Genomic DNA, 23,842 nt, shown 5'->3' on the forward strand with positions numbered 1-23,842 from the left:
ATCGAAGCACTTAGCAAACAAGAGAGTCGTCAGTTTCCTCTCGAAAGAGTTAATATCTTCATTTTTTTTTTTTTTTATAAAATGTCCGTACAAACAAACATGTAGTTTTGAGCAAATGGAAGTTTAATCATTTGACCAACAGCAAATTCAATTGTTATTTGCCATTAAAGAACGAACCAAACCTTGAAATGTAAAATGTTTCACATGCGCCCGTCACTGGATATGGATAGAACGCTGGAGGCTGAGGCCACGTGTGCAGTATCGCATTTCACGGTCTTGGCGCAAGACAACGAAGGTCGAATGGTCCCTCCTGTTTTCAATTATTCCGGCACTTGTTGGGTGCCACATCTCGCACTGAGCACGCGTTAATAATGAGTGTGTAGTCATCTTATATTCCACGTTGGCTGTCGTGTTCTTTTATGTTGTTTAATCTTTATCAGCATCAGAAGTAGCAGAAGTACCTAGGTCATTATTGCTGTTCTTTATTTTCTTTTTGTCCGCTCCCCTTCTGTGAGACGAAGGGTCTTGCTCATAGCAGCTAGTCAAAGAGATTTCTCTAAATAGGGAAAGTAATGAGTGACCTAGCAGGTCTTACACTTACAGAGTCGGAACGAGGTGTTATTAGTATTGTGTAATAATCGCTTTCCAGCAGCGCTATTGTATTTGATATTCGTATTTATGCGTCTCATATTTGGGATTATGGGTACTTGCACTAGTCTTAATCGAAAAGGTGGTTAAGAAGAAAATTACTCGATATGTCTCCAGCTATGCCACTTGACTTATATTCTTGGGAAAATTGTGTTTTAAAATTACTCTGTAGCAGGGATGCATTTTTGAAGACCGATTATCGGTGTAAGATTTTAAAAGTTTTATATGGTATATATTAATGGAAAGAATGATTTTTATGTTACAGATTAACATTCTTACGGTGATTATCGAAATATATTTGTGGAAATTGAGTGAAGCTCATTTAAATGTTAAAATTATCATCATTGTTCGGCTTCGTAAAAAAAAAAAAAAAACTATTTACAACATTTAATGACACTTTAAGCGGATTTCGTGGTCTTAGGTCAATGCAAAGGCTCTTTTTGTAGTTTCCTTATTTATTTACAAATATTCCTAAAACAGTATATAATGAACATTTCATGGGGACATTTCATGGAACTCACTGTATCTCTCTAAACAATGTTATCAAATTTCCTATCCAAAACCGTATTAATTGGTTTAAAAAGGTCTACAAAAAAGAAAAACTTCTATATGATCATTTCAGGTTTATCTCTTATGTCTTCGGCGTCAATGACCCTCGATGTCAGGATGCCAGAGAACTTCAAATCATTCATTCATTCCCTTATGTATTAACATAATCCTAACATTGAATTTCATGAAATTCCAACATTACCACATTCCCTCTGGTGCTGATGTTCTTAGCCATTTTTACTTCGTATTAAGACTTGACGTGCTTCAAATATTCGTTTCTAACTTATTCTCACAGATTCTTAACTCTTATTTTCAATCGTTGGAAGTTCTCAATTCACTGTTTCCTCTGTTAACGAGTCTTTCCAGTTTTAATTATTCCATGACCCCAAATCACCTTAGTCAATCTATTTTAATTCGGTGCTCATTAAAGATCCTTTTATTTTTCCTTTCTCAAATTTCTCGGATGGAATTCTTTTGCATTATCCAGATCCAAAGGAATAACACTTTTACCTTGAGTTTAATTGGGCATTACTAGCGGATTTGAGACCACCACAGAAGCATCGAATAACAACTTTCTCAAAACTCAAATTTTTTCTCCCGTTATCTCATTTTCATCTCTCCTTTTCTCTATTGCTGTTTAACTCATTCTCCTCTTCGTTTCTCTATATTGCTATTTAACTGCTTTTCCTCTTTTCGTTCCTCTCTATTAACGTACTTAACTTTTGTTATTCTCTCTCTCTCTCTCTCTCTCTCTCTCTCTCTCTCTCTCTCTCTCTCTCTCTCTCTCTCTCTCTCTTACCTTCAAAGAAACATGAACTGAATTACCACAATTACAACTACTATTAATTTCATTGCAATTACATATAGCTTAAACCATGTAGTACAATTTGGTGACACTCAATACTTCACAGTTGGCTTTCGAAGCTCCGGAATATTTTAAGTTTCCAAACCCAAAGCGAAGCATTTTATTTGAACATAAAACAATTTTTTTTTTCAGACGTTTATTGAATAAAGCAAGAATAGGGAACAGGGTTCTATGGGCAGTCGGAGTAGTACCGGGCACATCATCGACGTAGGGGGTCCATTGATGACTCCGGAGGCGTCAATGCGTAAACCTGAGCTTCCTGGGGCTGCGTTGTTTGATGGATGCCATCAATAGCGGCTGTTCTGGTCATTAGAGACGGCCGAAGGGGAAGGAGGATTTGTGCGACTTCTCACAGGGATGATGATGATGATAATGGCTTTGCCCTTTGTTGATGTTTGATTTTGAGAGAGAGAGAGAGAGAGAGAGAGAGAGAGAGAGAGAGAGAGAGAGAGAGAGAATCTCTCTCTCTCTCTCTCTCTCTCTCTCTCTCTCTCTCTCTCTCTCTCTCTCTCTCTCTCTCATACGCAGTATTAACAAAATTACGTGTCTTATTATTATCAATGAAGTATTATTAATACCAATCACTATGTGTGTACGGCATCTGAGAAACCCAAAATAGTTTACTTATAAGGAGTTTGATGTAATTGACTCCTGTTACTTATTGAAATTACATCTTCGTTATCAGTATCTTGGTTCATTTTTCATTTGATTTGTTCCTAAGGATGATAAAAATACCAATATCGTTCTGAAATAAGTTCTCATTTTAGTAAGTTATTTGATTAATATAGCCCCTATTTCTTCTCCCTAGAAATTGTTTTTAAATATTGCTTTATACAGAGCGCAGAAGCAAACCTTATTCACTCCTGCTTTTTGTTACACAGTATCTCACTTTCATGTGGGGGTAGGTTCGACATGGCAAATCCTGCCTGGCTCTGCGCTATCAGGGCTATAAAACGCCGTTTGAGGCTGTCACTGTGAATTAATCTCTCTTTATATCCTCACTGAACTACTCCAGTGTTGCAAGGTTTAATGTATTCGGCAATATGAACCTAAGTGAAAATTAATTCAAATCGATAAGACCTAGATTTTTTTTTCCTTGAAGGTGCTTTAAATGTCGCAGAGTTGATTGTTATGGCAAGAGGAAAATGCAGTTTTGGTACACCGGTGCCGGAACGAGAATCTCGCGAGCGAGTTTTTGGGGAAACTGGCACAGGTGCAGAGTCATGTGACCTGGGACCCGAAAGTGGACGACCCATTAATCCCTCCCCCAATAGACGACCCATTAATCTCCCTCCCACAATGGACGGCCCAAGTGTCCTAGGACCCGAAAATGAACGACCCCTTAATTCTCCCCACAACAGACGACCTATTAAGCTCCCTCCCACAATAGGCGGCCCAAATGTCTGGGGACCCGAAAATGGACGATCCATTAATTCCCTCCAAAACAATGGACGACCCATTGATATCCCTCCCCGAATGAACAGCACAATTGTTTTGTGACCCAAAAATGTACGACCGATTAATTCCCCCACTACAATGGACAACTCATTAATCTCTCCCCCGTCAATGGACGACCCTGTCGTTGATTCTACCCAACATTGGACGACCAGGTGTCCTGGGGTCCAAAAATAGACAACCAATTACTTTTCCCCCACTATGGATGACCCATTAATTCCCCCCAATGGACGACCCATTGGGCTCCCCCAAATTGACGATTCATTAATCTCCCCAAATTAAAGACTCGTGTGTCTTAGGATCCAAGAATGGAAGACCCATTAATCTCCCCCTAATGGATGACCCATTAATCTCCCCCTTCCCATGGACGACCCTTGGATCTCCCCCTTTGACGACTCATGTGTGTTGGGATAAAAAATGAACGACCCATTATTCCCCCTTCCCTCAATGTTCGACCCAATTATTCCCCCCTAACAATGGACGACCCAATAATCTCCCTATCCTAATGGAAGACCCATTAATCTCTACTCCCTCCCTTACGATTCATATGAGATAGTGAACTGGTTTTGATCGTTGGAGTGCCTCCTCATTTGGCAAAGGCAGCAACTCTATTATTTTGATTTCCTTTGTAACCCAGGACAAATGATTTCACCTATGGTTCATAATATTTCTTATTTTCCGCAGCTAAGGTGAGGTGACAGTGGGCTTTTGTGAAAGCACTGCTCATGGAAAGGGGAATTTCTCTTCCAGTATTTTGCCAAGCAAGCACATACATGATATATATATATATATATTAAACACACACCATATGTATATATATATATATATATATATATATATATATATATATATATATATATATATATATATATATATATATATATATATATATATACATATCAAAGGGCAAGAGTATTGTTGCGAATATTGTATTAAGAATAGAAAAATTTAAATCAACTGGGCTATTTTTTCCCACTTCTACTTTTCATATTTATCTGGAATTTAGTACGTTATTGACTGCATTCATTTCATCATCATTTTGTTTGATATGCTGCAAATTTTATCACAATATTATGATTACTCCAATCTTAATTTTTTAAAAATAAATTGTCCTTATATCACACTGATTTGATTTGGCATTTTAACATCATGAGTCAGAATACTGTTCTTCACAATTTGCAGGAAGCAAACTTGTTATGGAATGATAGTTACCAGATTTTCATATTTTTTTTTTTTTCATTCTTGATAAATACAAAAAAAATTAAACAGTACTGCTCCACCTTTATGTAAATGTCAGTAGCCCACGCATGGAATGTCGAAGTATATAGTCAAGTTGCAAGAGAGAAACAATATTCGAATTCGTTTTTATATAATGACGTCATGATATTCTCCTTACTCAGCTGGTGTACCCTTGTGGTCTGGACTCTTAATGGATCATTCATGTTGATGAATAAATAATAAATATATTTTTTTCTGAAATCAGATGGGTAGGTCTGGAACTTAATCTTTTGGACTTATAAATTTTAATCGACAGTACTTAGGAATTCTAAGTTGGAGAGATATGTTCGCCACAACTGCAGTCCTTAATGAGATAGAATGTCAAGCACGCTGATTAGCTGTTTGTCCAAGCTCTCTTTGTTTCCCTTGAGAGAGAGAGAGAGAGAGGAGAGAGAGAGAGAGAGAGAGAGAGAGAGAGAGAGAGAGAGAGCTGTAAAATAGTCAACTATGTGATATTTATAATGTATTTTTTTTTATTTTGTTGGCCTGGCATATGAGAAATACTGATAAATAAAATGTTTTCATTCATCTTTGATTCATAAAGATGCTATCCTATCTTACGCTTCGCCTCGAGCGTTTGAAGAGGTTACATATTTTTATCAATAATTCACTTTGCTCAAGTTTTATTTTTATTTTTTCTAAATTAGATTTGACGAAGTTAATCGAGAAAAAAAGACAATTCCGGTCTATTCTCTCTCTCTCTCTCTCTCTCTCTCTCTCTCTCTCTCTCTCTCTCTCTCTCTCTCTCTCTCTCTCTCTCTCTCTCTCTCTCTATATATATATATATATATGTGTGCATATTTCCTCCTAAACTATTGTTTTCTGTAGATATGATTCTGAATCGTAGAATTTGGTCACCAGTCCAGGTTTTATTTTTCTACCTTCTCGTATCAACCCAATGTAGTTTTTCGAGAATTCCCCAGATGGCAAATATGAAAATAAGATTTTAAATACCCCTTCGACGTAATCAAGAGAGAATCTGGCCAAATGTCGGCCTGGGTTTGGCCTGCGGGTAGCCATCAGGTAGGGCGTGGTAACCTTGAGTAACCTTTGCCTGGCTGCCGGCTACAATTAGTGTGGGTATTGCAGGTAATGGGCCAGTCTTGCCTGGGCCTTGTCCTGATACGACGAGTCTCTCTCTCTCTCTCTCTCTAGCACAGCTCTTATCTACGGCAATTTTCTGTAAAAGATCTCTCTCTCTCTCTCTCTCTCTCTCTCTCTCTCTCTCCTCTCTCTCTCTCTCTCTCTCTCTCTTTTTTTTTTTTGGAATTACTTCGTTTTTATCTCTTAATGGACCATGTAATGCTGAGCACTTATTACTGCTTTGTGCATGCATTCGTTACGATTGGCCATTCATTATTTCTCTTAACAGAAGCAAGGTATTTTGATGAGGCATATCATTGTACCATCAAAATTTTTTTTTTTTTTTCCACTTATCTTTTCTAAGATTTCTTCTTCTTGTTAGCTCTAATGATGAACGAGTACGTAGATTTATCGATCTGCTTTTCATGGTTTTTCATTGAAATTGTAACTGTATTTTACACTTGTTCCTTGTATAATGTAAGCAATATTGAATAAACTGAACGTTTAATTGTCAAAATAATATATTTATTTACACGTTTGACCCTTTTAAAGTGTTGAATTTTCAAACAGTTGCACCTGCAGCTTGTGTAATTGGGCCAATTCTGAGTAATCCAAATGTTGAATTATGAAAATATTAGGTATCTCTACTGATAAACCTCATTAAAAATTCTTGAAACATAAAGGCGCCGGGATATTAATTTGATCATACAGATATATACATCAACACTGGTATAAGATATAAACTAAATATGTCATTATTCAGTGCATTTCCAACGTACCACGTAAACACAACAGATCAGCCTACCAACTGATGATATGGTTCCGGGAAATAGAGGGTTCCTCCTTAGGTTCAAGGTAAATATCTTCGTCTGCGGAACTTTTCCATGGAACTCCTTGTTTATATCTTTGCAGTACGTAAACTCTACCTATGAGCTTGTGGAGGTATGGCTTTTTATCGTCCTCATTACAGGTTGTCATGATGAAGTAGGCGTGTTATTATCCAGCTTACTTCAACACAAACACTCGCACACATATATATATGTATATATATATATATATATATATATATATATATATATATATATATATATATATATATATATAGATAGATAGATAGATAGATAGATAGATAGATATGTGCGTGTGTGTGTGTGTCTTTTGAATTAAGTCATTTATAAGGTTAGTCTAGCATTTGCTATTCCCACTGTTAAAGTCGAAATGTGTTTCTCACTGCAACCGTGTTATACCATCGGTGTGTGTGAATTGACATAGGTGAGCATGGTGTTATAGTCATATCATTTGTCACCCTTGTCTCTCGCGAATGATATAGGCATCAAGGACGTGTGAACACCTTTTTTTTCTTTTAAATTTTTGTCAGGTTTTCGTGTGAAGCCCAGGGCATTCTCCATGTTGAGAGTCGTCATTGGGTCTCATAAACATTGCCCTGTGATGTGTCAGTTGATTAGGTGCTCCTTCTTGCCTGTCTCCAATTATCGCCTCTATTCTTCTTTCTTGATTTTGGAGAAGAGAATTATTCGTTTTAGGTTGTTGTCATTACTACCGTTGTTTTTATTTTTTGTGTTATAGTTACACTAGGTATTCGTATGAAGTTTATATACCTATATATTTTAATAAGGTTAAACCTCGTATATATATTTATCAAAGCGGTGTATATCTATCCCTTTCTGAGTGAGGAAACCTTGACGTAGTGAAAGGCTTTGTGTATGGCCATGATCAGCAAAGCTGTACGAGTCAGGGTCGCCCATACTAGGTCGGTTTGCTGTAAGCGATCAGACTAAAGTCTCACTATCACCAATTCGCAATATTTAGCGTGGTGATGAAATGGCCAAACGCCAGACATGACTAAAGACATATCTGAGACCTTTGTCCTGCATTTGTTGTTGCTTTTGTATATCTATAGAATTTATTAATATGATTATTTTTTGTATCATTGTTGTTCTTTTCTGGTTTTTGTCATTGGCTTGTATTCACCTATTTATCCACATTATTCAATCGTATATAAAGTATTAAAAAAAAATCCTTTAATTACAATTATATCTTACGACCCCATTAAACTGTTGATTTTATTGTTCTGGAAAGGTTTGCCCACAATGGCATCTGGAGCTTCTGGGATCATTCGCCAGTTGATGTGCATTCTTTGAGCTGTCCAACGTCTGCAATTAAATGAAAAGAAAAGTCATTTGCACAATTGCTGTCAGTTACTCTGCGGCCAGATCCTTACGTATTATTCTTCTCGCTTTTTAAAATCACTTGGGAAATGTGGACGTTTTTTTCATTCCCTTGAGAAGGAAACCTCGGAAAGGAGTTTCGTATATTTTCCTTTTTATCTGGTTCTGAGAACAACCTTGAATCATTGTTGTTTGGTGATTCCCCCATTTAAGAACTATCATCGTTTCTTGTAGGTCAGTGATCTAGAGATGGTTTTAAAGAATCTATGTTTGCCTTTTATTTGCTTCTATTTTTTTATGATAATTAACTTTTATGAGTTATATCAAACTATTTTTTATCGTTGTAATTTACTTCCTAATACACTTCAGTATTTATATATGTGTATGTATTTTCATTAAAATTTTATATTTTGATAATTATATCATATTTTTTATACGGTATCAGTCAAGGTATATATAGACCTTGGTATCAATATAATCATGATAATAATTACGATAATGTTAATGATCCTGATTAACATTGTATATCGGTCTTTGTTTATTTCGGAAAAAAGACAACATTGTAAGATGATGTACGATAAACTGTTATATCGCTAACCATAGGTTTCCTCGATTGTTTACACCCATTATATATATATATATATATATATATATATATATATATATATATAATATATATATATATATATATATATAGAGAGAGAGAGAGAGAGAGAGAGAGGAGAGAGAGAGAGAGAGAGAGAGAGAGAGAGAGAGAGAGAGAGAGAGAGACACTGTGTGTGTATGTATATATATATATATATATAAATATATATATATATATATATATATATATATATATACATATATATACAAAGTATATCTATCTATCTATCCATCTATATATATACATGTATATATATATATATATATACATATATATATATATATATATATATATATATATACTATATATATATATATATATATATATATACAGGTATATATATACATATATATATATATATATTATATATATATATATATATATATATATATATATATATATATATATATATATATATATACTGTATATATATGTGTATATATATATATATATATATATATATAGTATATATATATATATATACAGGTATATATATATATATATATATATATATCTATATATATATATATATATATATATATATATATATAATATATATATATATATATATGTTTATATATAATATATATAATGTGTGTGATTGTGTGTGTGTGATTATACCACTACATAAAATGATTGTTACAATATAAGTGATTATGAAATTATAAACGTTTTGCATATCCATAAACCTCTTTGCCAACAACCCAATCATATTTGCATTTCACTCGTGTTTGGCTTTCAAAACCTATTCTTTTGTGGCTACAGAAATGAACAAGAATACATGGCCAAATGGTCAGTTGTATTTCCTAATACACAAAAAGTCTTCTTTCGTGGTTTACATTTGGCATATCTATTTTAACGTTATTACTGATCTCGTTAAAGTTTGTGGGGTTTATTTTAGTATATTCACCTATGTTTATTCACTTGTACTGGTGTTTAGATTGTTATGAATGATCATGTTCTTTATTTTTGTTTTACTAATTCTGTTTTCTTAGCCCGATTTCTCTTCCATTCTTATGTACCACGTTTGTCTTGATTGTTGAATTTCTCTCTCTCTCCTCTCTCTCTCTCTCTCTCTCCTCTCTCTCTCTCTCTCTCTCTCTCTCTAGACGGATGGTAATAACTGATGAAAATAACAGTAAACAGAGCATTATTTTCTTTTTTATTTCCTATGCCTGATATTGATACAAGTTTTCTTTATCTTTTCAGGTATGTGCTTGAAAGTAGAAGTCGTCTTATAGAAATGTAAGTAATTGTCTAAGTTTCTCAAATAACGCTGATGTTTATGTTGATATTTTTCAAGTCGGTATGCATCAGTAGTGATCGAAATGAAATTATTATTGTTGTTGTTAAGTATAGAAAGCAATATTTTCATCTGAATATTTGACATGATTAACAATACAATATCAGATTATAATATAACAAAATTACCTTTAGATTACTATATAACAGAACTACTTCCACTTTAATTTTTTTTTCCTTGATGCGATTCGCTTTATATCTTGGCATTTGCTAATTCCATCCTGTTCAAGTTCCATACGTGTAGGTTAATGTGGCAAAGGGGTTAAGGGCTGAATGATAACCGATTGCTAGGCCAGAAATCTGTGTGGGGTATTTGAGTAAAAAAGTACAGGGTGTGTAAAAATTATTCTTTTTTTTTTTTTTTAAAGAGGGTTTTACACAATAACATATATGAGATTTCATAACTTGAAGTCATTTCCTTTGAGGAGCAGTTATTCATTAACATTGATTATCCGTTTAAGGGTTTTAACAGTCGCTCATAAATGGTAGAGACAAGGGACAGTAATAATGCCCTAGCAGGTCAATGCCTTAGACACTGATCATATTTCCATATGATCAGTGGCCAAGCACCTTCTTCCTCAAGTAGGACCAGAGAGGACCAGGCAATGGCTGCTGATGACTCTCCGCTGTTAGACCTATATATGCCCCTAAACTCGCATCCCCTGCTCACAAGGATATTGAGGGGGCAGATTCTACGGGAAACTATCGAGCTTGAGCGGGGCTCGAACTCCCGACTAGCAAATCACCAGGCAGGGACGGTCCCAGTAAGTTACTACAAGTGAATGAGTATTCTATCAACACATATCGACAAGGAGTTTTTAATCAGTGTAGTGGTACCAAAGATCACTACTTAATTTTTTATTGATTAACATTATTAATAGCTTGTTAAATAATTTAACAACATAGTGGATAATGTCCCTGACTAACAATTCCTGGGTCTAAAGTTCGAGCCCTGATCGAAGCTCAAAAAGTTTTCACCTTTTGAAAGGAGTGGCAGCTTTTGAGGGAACCTATAGGTCTACATGCTGATTCATCAGTAGCCATTGCCTGCCCCTCCCTGATCTTAGCTAGGGTGGAGATTGTGCTGGGGCGCTGATTATATGTATCTATATTCGGTGTCCAGATCATTGTCCTGTCCTGTCCTTTGCCACTGCCGTTCATGGATGACCTTTAACCTTAAAACATTATTAGCAGTATTAGTAGTACCGATCAACATTCAGGAATGTTAAGTAACCCTTCAGTATTCAGTACTCTCAACTAAACGGTTAATAACAGTGGTCAAATCCTTGCTGATATCTATCATCCGTTTCATCAGAACATTCAACTTTTAGCAAAATCGATTGACGTTTAATAATAAGATATAATGGTAAAACTGTTTAATGAAAAAAGGTTAAGAAAAAAATGTAGCTTGAAAACTAACATCTTAGCATTTTCTTCTAATGAAGCTCGTAAAAAGGAAAATTTATTTTTACCGTAGAAGCATTAACACCAGCTTAAAAATATAAAGCCTCAAAGAAAAATAAAAAGCTATTTATTTTGTATAGTAAAAGCATCACCTGGTTTATAAAAAAAAAAGGGGGGGGGAGGGGGGAGCCTTGAAATCCCTCAATGAAAAGTAACATCTCCGTATGTGGTCGGATACGGTGTTGGTTTTGCCCGATACATTTGGACACGACCTCGTCCGCATCCTTGATATGATTGGGTAATCGTGCCAATCTCGGACAACCGTGACCTATCATTAATATGTCTCGTTGATTGCATGTGAAGGGTCGTTTTTTTTATGACCCGTTTGCTTTTAGGCATCTTTGGCCGTTCAAAAGATTATAGATTATGTAACCCTGGCTATAGCTCAAGTATTATATATCCTTCTAAATTTTCAAGTTCTTTCCTATTTTACACTTTGTAAATTTTGATTTTCAAAATTTTTGCATTCTTCCCTAAGTAGGCTACTGTTCCCTTTGTAAATCTTTTCTCTCTCTCTCTCTCTCTCTCTCTCTCTCTCTCTCTCTCTCTCTCTCTCTCTCTCTCTCTCTCTCTCAAATATTGTATCCTTCGTAAACTTTATATATTCAAATTTTTCCTTAAGTATTTTACACTTTGTAAACTTTGTTTTCAAATTTTCAAATTCTTCCCTAAGTATTGTACCCTTTGCAAATTCAGATTTTTCATTAACTTATCTTCGGAAGTAAAAGTAAATTATGTAGAATCCTCTATATTTATTTATTGTCTAGGATATCTTTTTTTAATGTCTGTGATGATAATGATGGAATTGTTTTTATTTTCATGACATGTCTGTAAATAGTATTAATTGCATCATTGTTCGTAATGTTGGGTCTATGGTGACAAAGAATTTGTTTTCTGAAAAAAAGTCTTTGTTTCATAAGTAGCATGCAGTTAAGCATTTGTGCTGGAAATTTTCATTTATCTAAAAACCGTATATAGAACACCACGAGTATCATATTCATTATACAAAAGTCGAAGGAAAGAAAAAGGTCAGTTCAATATATATTTCATTCTAAATTCCGTGCGTAAGCAGTGAAATGAACAAAAGGCTTTAAAAAATAGCGTGGAATGAAATGCAAAAATGATTTGATATTGATAATTTTCCTTCAGTTGAAAGGCAAGCGAGAAAGAGATTTACAAAACATTAGCACTTTGACGCTGACTATATATATATATATATATATATATATATATATATATATATATATATATATATATATATATATATATATATATATATATATGTATATATATATATATGTGTGTGTGTGTGTGTGTGTGTGTGTATATATATATTATAATCATAATCATCATCATCTCTTTCTGCGCCTTTGACACAAAAGGCCTCAGTTACATTTCCCCAGTCGTCTCTATCATGAGCTTTTAAATCAATACGTCTCCATTCATCATCTCCTACTTCACGCTTCATGGTCCTCAGCCATGTAGGCCTGGGTCTTCTAGCTCTTCTAGTGTATTGTGGAGCTCAGTTGAAATTTTGCTGAATTAGTCTCTCTTAGGGATTGTGAAGAGCATGCCCAATTCATCTCCATCTACCCCTCATCATGATCTCATCCACATATGGCACTCGAGTAATCTCTTATAATATCATTTCTAGTACAGACCTGCCATTTAAGTCCCAATATTCTTGAGGGCTTTGTTCTCAAATCTACAAAATCTGTTGGATATTATTTCAATGTTATACCACGACTCATGTCCATACAGTAACACCGATCTCACAAAACTGATATATAGCCTGACTTTAATATGTAATTTCAGGCGATATGATTTATAAATTTTACCTAACCTAGTCATAGTCTGATTTGCTTTTTCCAGTCTTTCATTAGACTCAGATTATAAAGATCCTGTATTAGGGATCATAGTTCCTAAATATTTGAATGATTCCACCTCATTGATCTTTTCTCCTTCTAATGATATTTCATCTTCTATTGCATATTCTGTTTTCATCAGCTGTCTTTCTTCTATTTATATTGAGCCGAACCTCATGTGATATTCCATGCATTCTGGTAAGCTAGCTTTGCAAGTACTGTGGTGTTCTGTTAATAGGGACAGTGTCACCTGCTTACTCTAGGTCAGCTAATTTTCTGTTACCAATCCAGTCCAGTCCTTCTCTACCATCTCCAACTGTTCGGTGCATTACAAAATCCATAAGGAGGATAAACAACATAGGTGACTACACATTCCCTTGGAGTACCCAATCAAATTTACATATTTAAGAGGAATTCCGTAATAACGCCGGTCTCTACACAAATTTGGCTGGTGCACACTATCAATGGCTTTTTCATAGTCCACAAATGCCATCAAAAGTGGATTTCTATATTCTGCACATTGCTTTACCACATGTCTTAAAATGAAAATTTGATCAGTACAACATCTACCTTTTCTAATCCTGCTTGTTCGTCTCAACTTTTCATCAATCTTTCTTTCTAGTATCTTTAGAATGAGCATACTATATATATTCATGACAACTGACATAAGTGTGATGCCTCTGTAATTATTGCAATTAGCCAGATCTCCTTTTTTGCCATTTCCACGATCACTCCTAACTCCCATTCATCAGGTTATGCCTCTTCTTGCAACATTTGGCAAAATAATCTTGTAAGTATTCTGGGAGTCGCTTCATTTTCGGCCAATATCATCTCAGCAGTTAGCCCATCGTATCCAGGGGCTTTCCATCTCTAGGTTTTTAATGATAGCTTCGACTTCAAACACACCGAATTCATTCATGGTCACATCAATGTCTTCCTCATCTGTAGGTATATCAATCAAGTTATTCCTTACACATCTCCTATTCATGGCCTCACTAAAGTGTTCGATCCAACGTTGCCTTTTTTCATCTCTTGTTGTTATAACGGATCTATCTAACACACACACACACACACACACACATATATATATATATATATATATATATATATATATATATATATATATATATATATATATATATATATATATATAAATGTGTGTGTGTGCATATACACATATATAAGGAGAATTTGTTATACAAAATTCAAAAAGTGATCCTGAAGTGTAATGTCAAACGAGGCTACAGAAATTATCCTTGAACAGAGAGGAGGCTGTGCTATCTGCACAGGCGTGCATTCCATGTTATTAGTGATTGATTTCGTAATAAATTCTGTTATTACAATGGAAAAAAGTATCGTTGACGCTGAATTTTGTTACGTCGACTTTTCCTTGGTGTATGTTTAAATGTTCAAATTAGACGCACTGACTTATTTCTACACCGAAATTCCCTTTTTTTTTTTTTTTTTTTTTCTTTTTTTTTGACATTTTCCCATTTCAACTTGTCCAATAACATAATGATTTTCCAATTAAGGGCTTTTTTTATACAAAAAAATAGTGAAATTAATATTCTATACTTTAAAAGAACAATATTTTTAATTCTTAATTTTTTTTATCTTTATTTTATTTTAAATAAATTTTGATTCTAAAACTGATGTGTATTACAGCTTCAAACTGGAAATATGATGGCGTTTAAACTCGACCTAAATGTTTTTTTTTTCCTTTATGTAAAATTTCTCAAAAATGAAAAAAACTTTAGTTTCTTTCATAAAAAACTGACTTTTCCCTAGCCCCCTTTTTTATATCTTTCCTCCTGGTTTCATTATTGTTTCAGCTCGGCCTCATCAAAGGTAAACTGACAAGGTAATAATCTCGTAAGGTTTAACTTGAAGCCAATATTAGTCGACAATTAAGGTGTGGATGGGCGGATGATTATAAGGCTCAAAACTCGAAGATATTAGCAGAAGCGAACGGACTGCCATTATCGCCTTCCAAAATGAGCTTATCAGATGGAAAACAGTGTGGAATGCTCAGTACAGGAAGATTATACTTATTAAAACATCTTTGGCAAGATTGTTTATAAAATTAGAGCCTTCACAAAAATCATTCCCGCCGTTGAAAAATTAGAACGATGTGCGCATGTACGATGGAAATCTAGAATTTATATATATATATATATATATATATATATATATATATATATATATATATATATATATATATATATATATATATATATACATATATATATATATATATATATATATATATATATATATATATATATATATATATATATATATATACTGTATATATATACGTGAAGTATTTCAGTAGCAAATTAGAAAAGCACTCTGGGAGTGTAGAGCTCCTCCACGGCAGCTTATTTCTCGAAACCAGCGTGCCTTTTCCAGAATAAATTCATTATTTCTAGTTTTCATCTTTTTACATAACGTTTTAAAATTCCTGCAAATTTCATTACTTTACAATTAAAAATGTGGCCGTATGGTTAATGACCGGAATTTGGCCTTCTTCTTGACCTTGGTCACGACCGTGACCTTCGACCTTAACATGTATTTATTGGCGTGGATTTCCATTCTCTCAAACACGGTCTAGGTAAAGTATCTCAACCACAGAGTTTGAAGTCTCTGTGACAACGATGTCCAAACTTATGGCTGATTACGTGAATTGAACATTTTTCTTGATCGTGACATTGACCTACCAAAATTTAATCATTTCCAGATTTTTACATAACTGTTCATCTCTGCAAGTTTCATTACCAATAAAATTGTGGCCAGGAAGCTGTTCACAAACAAACATAAACAGGGGGTAAAACATAACCTCCTTCCAACTTCGTAAAAAGATAACACTAATCTGTGTAAAATAGAAAGATTAATTTTTGATACACAAGATCTAATTTATTATTAAGAAGAAAAATAACTCAATTTCTTTTTTTTTTTTTTAATTGGATTTTCGATACACGAAATTTCTCAATAGGAGGATTTCAACACGAGATTTCAATAGCAAGAAGATATAAATAATCTGTATAAATTAACAATAAAGCGGATTTTTAACACACGAGGTTTTTCAGTAGGAAGAAAATTGCTCTAATCTTTTTGAAATAAAAGAAAATCTTTATTTATAATACACGAGATTTGTCAGTAGCAAAAAGAAATAATAGTCAGGGTCCAAAACTAAAAATTCCATTGGGGTGGTAGTTTTTCTGCCAAAATTATGAAATTTTCTATCTTGGGAGATTTTGACATGACAAATCCATTGCAACATGGTGCCAAAGCGAAAAATGAACAGAAATGGCTCAAAATGGCGTCCATTTAAAGATGGCCGCCATTTCGTACCATTTCTGCGAAGATAACAATATTTTGTCCATTTCATTGAACAAAATTATCTGTTTTTACTGTTTGGGACTAAACGAGTCTATTTCAAGTAATTTTATTGATTTTATGAATTTGTGTAGTCTTAAATTCAAGATGGCCACTAAAATGTATACGTTAACATTGCCCTTTATTTTTTGAATTTCTAAATTGTTTGTTTAAATATTCACAAAATCAAACTGATTATTCATTTTACAGGACAACGTTTATGATGTTTTCATATAAATTATATTAGTATAGATAGTTTGGGGTAATAATATGTTCTCATTTCAGCAATAGGTTGTGAAATAACTGCATCGTAGAAGTATAATAACTAGGGATATGGCGTCATCGGCCAAGCGCCCAGCACGGTTTGATTATGAGCAGAAGTGCTTTGTTTGTCAAAATGATAAGAAGGACCCAAAGACAAAGTTTAGGAAAAATAAGCCTGTTTCTGATGTTACAAATATTCAAGACATAAAATCACAATGTGAACTCTGGAAAAACAAGGTAGAGAGGCCAGCCTGCATAACAGCGGCGTTGGCTATACTAGATGATATCTTTCAGGAAACTGATCATCCCAAGCTAGTATGGCACCGTGAATGTAGGCCTAATTTCATGAGCAAACTTAAACTCGACCGTTTTTCTGATAATGCAGACGCTACTGATATGGACATGGGTGGTTTGGATAATTCTGGAAGAGTATTCCTTAGAAGTCAGGCCAAAACTTACATAAAGGGCACTCACTGTGTGTTATGTTGTTCTGGGGTAGAAAGTGGTGAGCTGTCATGTGCCAGAACATTCAGTATGCACGAAAAGTTACAAAACATTGCTATGGGTGATTTTGAACTTATGGCAAGATTGGAATCTGCTCGGGATGCTATAGCTGGTGATGTCCTTTATCACTCACTATGTTTACGTAATCGAGCTCGTGTAACTGGTTGAACAGATGCTTAAGTATAACTTGTTTGAAGGACGTAACCCAGATAAGCTAACAACAATCATCAATAAAGATGTAGCTCCTCCCCACATTGAAGAGTCATTATTAGAAAGTGAATCTAAAGGCCAGGAAGAGGTGAAAAGGTTTATGAAGGAAAGGCTTGTTCACGCTATTGGACAGTCTAAACCAAGTGTACTATTCAGTGCTGCAATGAAGAAAATGAAAAGTCCCACTTTTTCTAACTTATTTGAAGTGGACCAAACAGGCTCTCAGCAAAATAGTGTTGTAAATGCAAACAGAGGTGTGCTACAGCGTCTCTGTGTAGCATATGAAGCTGGAAGGCCAGTAGATCTGCAACATATCGCAAAGCATGAAATGATGTCTGTCCCCATTGCACTGTTTTATACAGATAAGACCATGAGGAAAGGAAACAAGTCAGATCTAGTCAACAACATTTGTGAAACTGCAAAAGTTCAGCCTTCCCAAATTGTTCCCCAAATAGACCCCACTTCTTCACAGCATGTTGTTGATGGGATGGCGTATGTCTACAGGGTTTCAACTAAATCGATTAGTACATTCGGAGAATTTGCTACAGAGTACTGCAAGGGGGTATATAAGTTTCCAAGCACAAGGATAGACATTGTGATGGACCGCTATGATGGAACTTCCATCAAAGATGACACACGAAGTGCTAGGGCCTCTAAATCCAAAGACAAACAAGGAAAAAGAAAACAAAAACGCAAAGCGGTGCCAAAAGTAATTTCCCCAGAAGTAAACCTGCCTCAAGGTGACAACTTCAAAAGCTTTTTGAGCATAAATGATAACAAGATTGCTCTGCAGCAGCTCCTTGGTGATACTCTCATCAAAAATGCACCTCAAGATAAGATTATTGTTGTCTCTGGGGCATTTGAAGACCCCATGGATGTCCGTTCATCCTCTTTGGGCATACAGTTAGATAGCATGGAGTCTGACCATGAGGAAGCAGATACCCGTATGGTATTAAGCATAGTCAATTCAACCGCGGAACATATTGTGGTAGTGTCACAGGATACTGATGTATTTGTGATTCTTCTTGCCAACTACAAACATTTTGGAAATAGGAAAGTGTATTTACAGCAGCAGATTGGAAAAGAACAAAAGATCACAGACATCAAATTTGTGGTAGAAGGAATCATAAGCCAAGGCATGGATCCTATATCTATCCCCCTTCTTCACTCTTTAACTGGATGTGATACCACGAGTTATATATATGGCATTGGCAAATCAACTGCATGGAATACTTTTAAGGATTTCCACAATCTTCTGGACAATACTAACCTTAAAAGCCCATCTGAAATTGACTACAAGCACGTTGAAGTCTTCATGTGCAGATTGTACAAAGACAACCAGTCATCATCGTTGGACGCCATGCGAGTTAAGAGTATATTGACTACCAATCGCCCAGAAGAAATACCCCCTACTAGTGATGCAGCTCGGCTGCACATCTCTCGTGCCTTCCTTCAAGCGCATGTATGGCAAAATGCTACTGAGCCTGTACTTGAAATGAAAACAAATGCTCTGATCTCCGTGGGGTTCAACTTAGATAGTGAGAAACAGAAATTGATACCAGTTATGATGACAAATCATCCCATTCCAGACGCTGTCATTGAAATGGTGTCATGTAATTGTAAAACTGGCTGCCAATCAAACAAGTGCAGTTGTTTCAAATCTAAACTTCAATGTACAATCCTTTGTCATAAGAGATCCAAAGAAGACCAGCCATGCATAAATAATTTTGTCTAGTTTCTTTTAGCAGTTGTGGACAGTTTAAAAAATTAGCAAATGTTTTATGTTAAAAGTGAATTAAGTTTTAACTTTTGAGCCTGTGTGCACTTTTGTTTAAGTTTATCATCAGTTGCACCTGCATTAGCCGCCCGCAGCTAGACTACTTTTTGATACCTAGTTCAACATAATATCGTATCCCATGTGAAGTAGTACCAGTTACAATAAAATATATTCATTACATATAACTATATGTTATTAAAAACTACTAATTGTGATGCTGCAATCTGTGTAACATTGTTCAAAATCAGTACTGATGTTTCCATATCATTTGTGAAAAATTGCAATCAATGGAGACAATTCCGTAAATTACAGAGATAGTCTAAACCCTCTGTTTTGGCGGCCATCTTGGATTTAAGGCAACAAGAATGTGTTCATTCAATTAAATCATTAAAAATGAACTCACTGAGGTATACATATTAAGTGTAGATCACTTTGTTCAGTCAAACTGACAAAATATGTTTATCTATACAGATATTACACGAAATGGCAGCCATCTTGAAACAGATGCCATTTTGATCCATTTCCGGTCATTTCTCGCTTTGGCACCATGCTGCAATGGATTTATCATATCAAAATACCCCTAGATATGAATTTTCATAATTTTGGCAGGAAAACTACCACCCCCAATTAAAAAAATCGCTTTTATGAGATTTGGAACCTGACTATAAGACTAATCCATATAAATTTAAAAAACTGGATTTTTAACACACGAGATTTTGCAGTAGGAAGAAAAGTAACTATCTAATACTTTTAAAATAACAAAAAGTAGATTTTTAACACGAGATTTTAGTAGCAAAAAGATATAACTAATCCGTATAAATAAAAAAAATGGATTTTCAACACAATATCGTTCTATAACCCCCCCCCCAAAAAAAATATCCTTTTGAAATAATAAAAAGGGGATTTTAGCAAAGTCTTTAACTGTAATCTGGATGAAATAACAATGAAAGTGGGATTTTGGATTTCAAATAAAGATGAACATTATTCTGTTATAAAGCGCAAATCGAGATATTTTTCTGTACTTGGAGAAAATAAAACCATTACATGTAGTATGTAATGAAGGCACATCAAATATGAACATTTATTCTTTTTAATAATATCCAAAAATAGTTTGTGATCCAAAAAGGAAAGCAAAGTAGGAAATACACCAATAAAATGAATTTACATTCATGGATTTAAATATGAGCAAGTAAATTGTAGCACAAAAAATGGCAAAATGATTTTTTTTCTTTTTTTTTTTGTATGGATATGGAGAAAAATGAAAAAAAAAATAACCGTAATCCGTAAAAGTGCCATAAAGAGAAATTGAAGTATTTTCGTGGTAGTGTGAATTTGTAGGAAATCAATGAAACTGCTATAATCCCTAAGAGAATGACAAAGAAGCAAAAACTAGCCAGTGTCCAAAGAAACAGTGGTTGGAGAAACGAGCGGAATTCTGGATAAGAGATAAGACATTGGTAGGCCGACTATCTGGGTAAGGTGAGCTAAGTAGCTGTAATAGACGTCTTATCTATGGTGGTATGCCACTGTTGGGCTCTCTCTCTCTCTCTCTCTCTCTCTCTCTCTCTCTCTCTCTCTCTCTCTCTCTCTCTCTCTCTCTCTCTCTCTTGTTTGTTCGGAAAGTATTTCGAAGGTTCATTTAGTCAATTTCTTGTGCTCATGACATTTTAGGGTATTGATACTCTAGTTTAGATTCCAATTATGGCCTTTTCCTTTTTTTTTTTTTTTATCAGCAGTTCTATTCCAATTTATTAATCATTCTGATTCCTTTATTACAGTTCTTCTGATAGATAATAATATGGTGACCAACCATTCCAAGCTAAGCCTCCCAGCCACCTATTAGTCCGATTGCAAATTGGTTATCTTCCATATTGTACACAGGTATTACTCGTGCCAACTCTGTTTTTACGGTCATTAGGTATTTGGTCCGGTCCACCCAGTCCTAGACCCTGGTCCGTCTTTCTGTGGCCAGGCGGTTTCCCACAACATAGACCGTCTGTCTGTCTCTGTCTATCTGTAGCGGATCCAGGCCAGGGTGCCTAAGGCGGAGGTAGAAGATGGAGGACAGATAATGTCATCGGGAACTGAAGGTCGAAGTTTCCTTATTCCAAAGCGATAAATTTCGGCTAATAGACCACCTGTCCACTTGATACTATCTGCGGTTTTGTTCCATATTCCTTACTCGCCCACACTTGATTCCGGAGGGGGGGAACAATGTCGTTGACGACAGAGACATTTCCGAAGAATGCTTTCATGAAACCTTAGTTCAAGAGGCAAAAAGCAACGTTTGATACATTTTTCATGTTTTGCCAGTAGATTATTGCGGTGTTATCTGACCCATCCTATTTTTCTCTCATCTTTATAGGTCCTTAGTCTCCAAGAATCTTCCAAAATGTAATAAAATGAATATCCCTATAGTTTGATTACTTATACTATGATATATGAAATATGTTAATGCCTATTTATTATTTTCATTCGTGCCAAATTGTAAATATGATATTGAGTAGAATATATGCAAATGGTATCCCTACTTATTTCCATCCCTTGCATTTACTAAAATTGAATCAACAGTACATGTGTCAGTTTAATCTCTCTCTCTCTCTCTCTCTCTCTCTCTCTCTCTCTCTCTCTCTCTCTCATTAAGAGATTTTCGTCACTGGTTTCACCTTTCCCAAAGTTTAAGCCAAATACGTAACTTTATCAACCGCTCAATATCTTAAGCAGGAGCTTGAACTCATCCTGTTATCTTACGGTGGCTAGAGAGAGAGAGAGAGAGAGAGAGAGAGAGAGAGAGAGAGAGAGAGAGTGTGTGTGTGTGTGTGTGTTTGTGTGTGTGTGCCCGCTGGAAATGCTCTTTATTCAGCCTCTGATCATTCTTCTTCAGGTTATTGTATATGAAAAGTGAACCTCTGGTTGGAGTCGTTCGTTATCTGAATTAGCATTTTATATCACCCGCAATAGATTACAGAGTTACTAAGAAAACTGCCGGTGGATTTACCAAGCGACAACTTTATTTGCATGCTTTAATAAACGCTTGGGTCTATTTAGTGGTGTGCCCATTTAAGTACTTTATTTGTTCTTTGGAAATGTACATGCAAAGGTATTTACTTGCACGCACGTAAATGCTCCATCCTAGGCTCCTCCCTCTACCGCCACTTCATAAAAAATAGATATGGATTGCTGGATTGTACGAACAAACACTGGTTTGTGTTGGCTAAATTCTACCACATGAAGCACACTAATTTCAGTAGCTTTTATTAGTAGATGGGTTCATATACCCTTAACACATAAAAAAGGTGAGGAGAAAAGTAGTGAATAGAAATGGAATAGAGATGTTCAGAAATTGTCCTACCACTAGACACACGCCGTTTTCCTCAAAACCTAGGCATAAACTAACAAACACAAACGCGCAGCCCTTGGGATCTATTCCACTATCTGCCAGGACATAATTGGTCATAATAAGTAGTGTTATTAGCGTTTTATTGCTCCTGCGAATCTCCACTCCCTCCTGTTACCTATCCAATCCTCTTAGGAACCCAGCAACCCCTCCCCCATCCCCTCATCGCTGAACCGGGGGAGTAAGAAGGCCGTCGAAGGCTCTAGCACAGTGATGGGTTTCTTGCTCGTTAAAATTTCCTCTCCTCAGCATCCTTCGTTCTTTAATGCATTTTCTTGCCAGTTTCTTGAGAGAGAGAGAGAAAGAGAGAGAGAGAGAGAGAGAGAGAGAGAGAGAGAGAGAGAGAGGGGGGGGAGGGTGGTTGTAACCGTGCAGGGATTACGGTGAGACTTGAGCTATGTTGCCTTTGGGACCCAAACCGGGTAGTCCCACCCGGGTCCCTCCCTCCCCACTCCCTTTTTTTCGAAAAGGATTCTTGAAGGATGGCTGTCATTCTGTCGTTTTATGGGCGTACTCAGAAAGTTGCTAAGATGGTCGTAAATACCTAGAGGATGCCTAGCTAATATCTCGGGATTGCAGAAGACCAAGAACTCTGGAATTATGAAATGTCCCTCACGGGCAGACGGGATTGGCGTTCGTATAGACCGACGTGCCTATTTTCTTCATTAAAAAATAACAAAGTTTTGAGGAATTTTGTAACTTCTTGCTCTTTTAGATTTTCTATTTTATATAAATGTCTGGTTTTATCATTCCGTGTCATTTAATCTTATTGTTGAAGACATCAGCTATTTTCTCGTCGTGAGGGTTACCGAAATTGCAATTTATTTCTTTTAAGGGATTGTTGGGTGTGTATATTGTTTGCTTCCTACGCCTATTGACGCAAAGGGCCTCGATTATATTTCACCAGTCGTTTCTATTTGAGCTTTTAATTCAATACTTCTCCATTCATCATCTCCGACTTCACACTT

General features: G+C 35.3%; 1 protein-coding gene across 1 annotated transcript in view; it reads left to right on the plus strand.

Moving 5' to 3' along the window:
* The window catches only part of LOC137641328 (uncharacterized), a 1,100,455-nt gene that overhangs the window by 772,398 nt on the left and 304,215 nt on the right, over positions 1-23,842 (plus strand). The window lies entirely within an intron of this gene.

This window comes from Palaemon carinicauda, chromosome 5, assembly GCF_036898095.1.
Source record: "Palaemon carinicauda isolate YSFRI2023 chromosome 5, ASM3689809v2, whole genome shotgun sequence".
Lineage (NCBI taxonomy): Eukaryota > Metazoa > Arthropoda > Malacostraca > Decapoda > Palaemonidae > Palaemon > Palaemon carinicauda.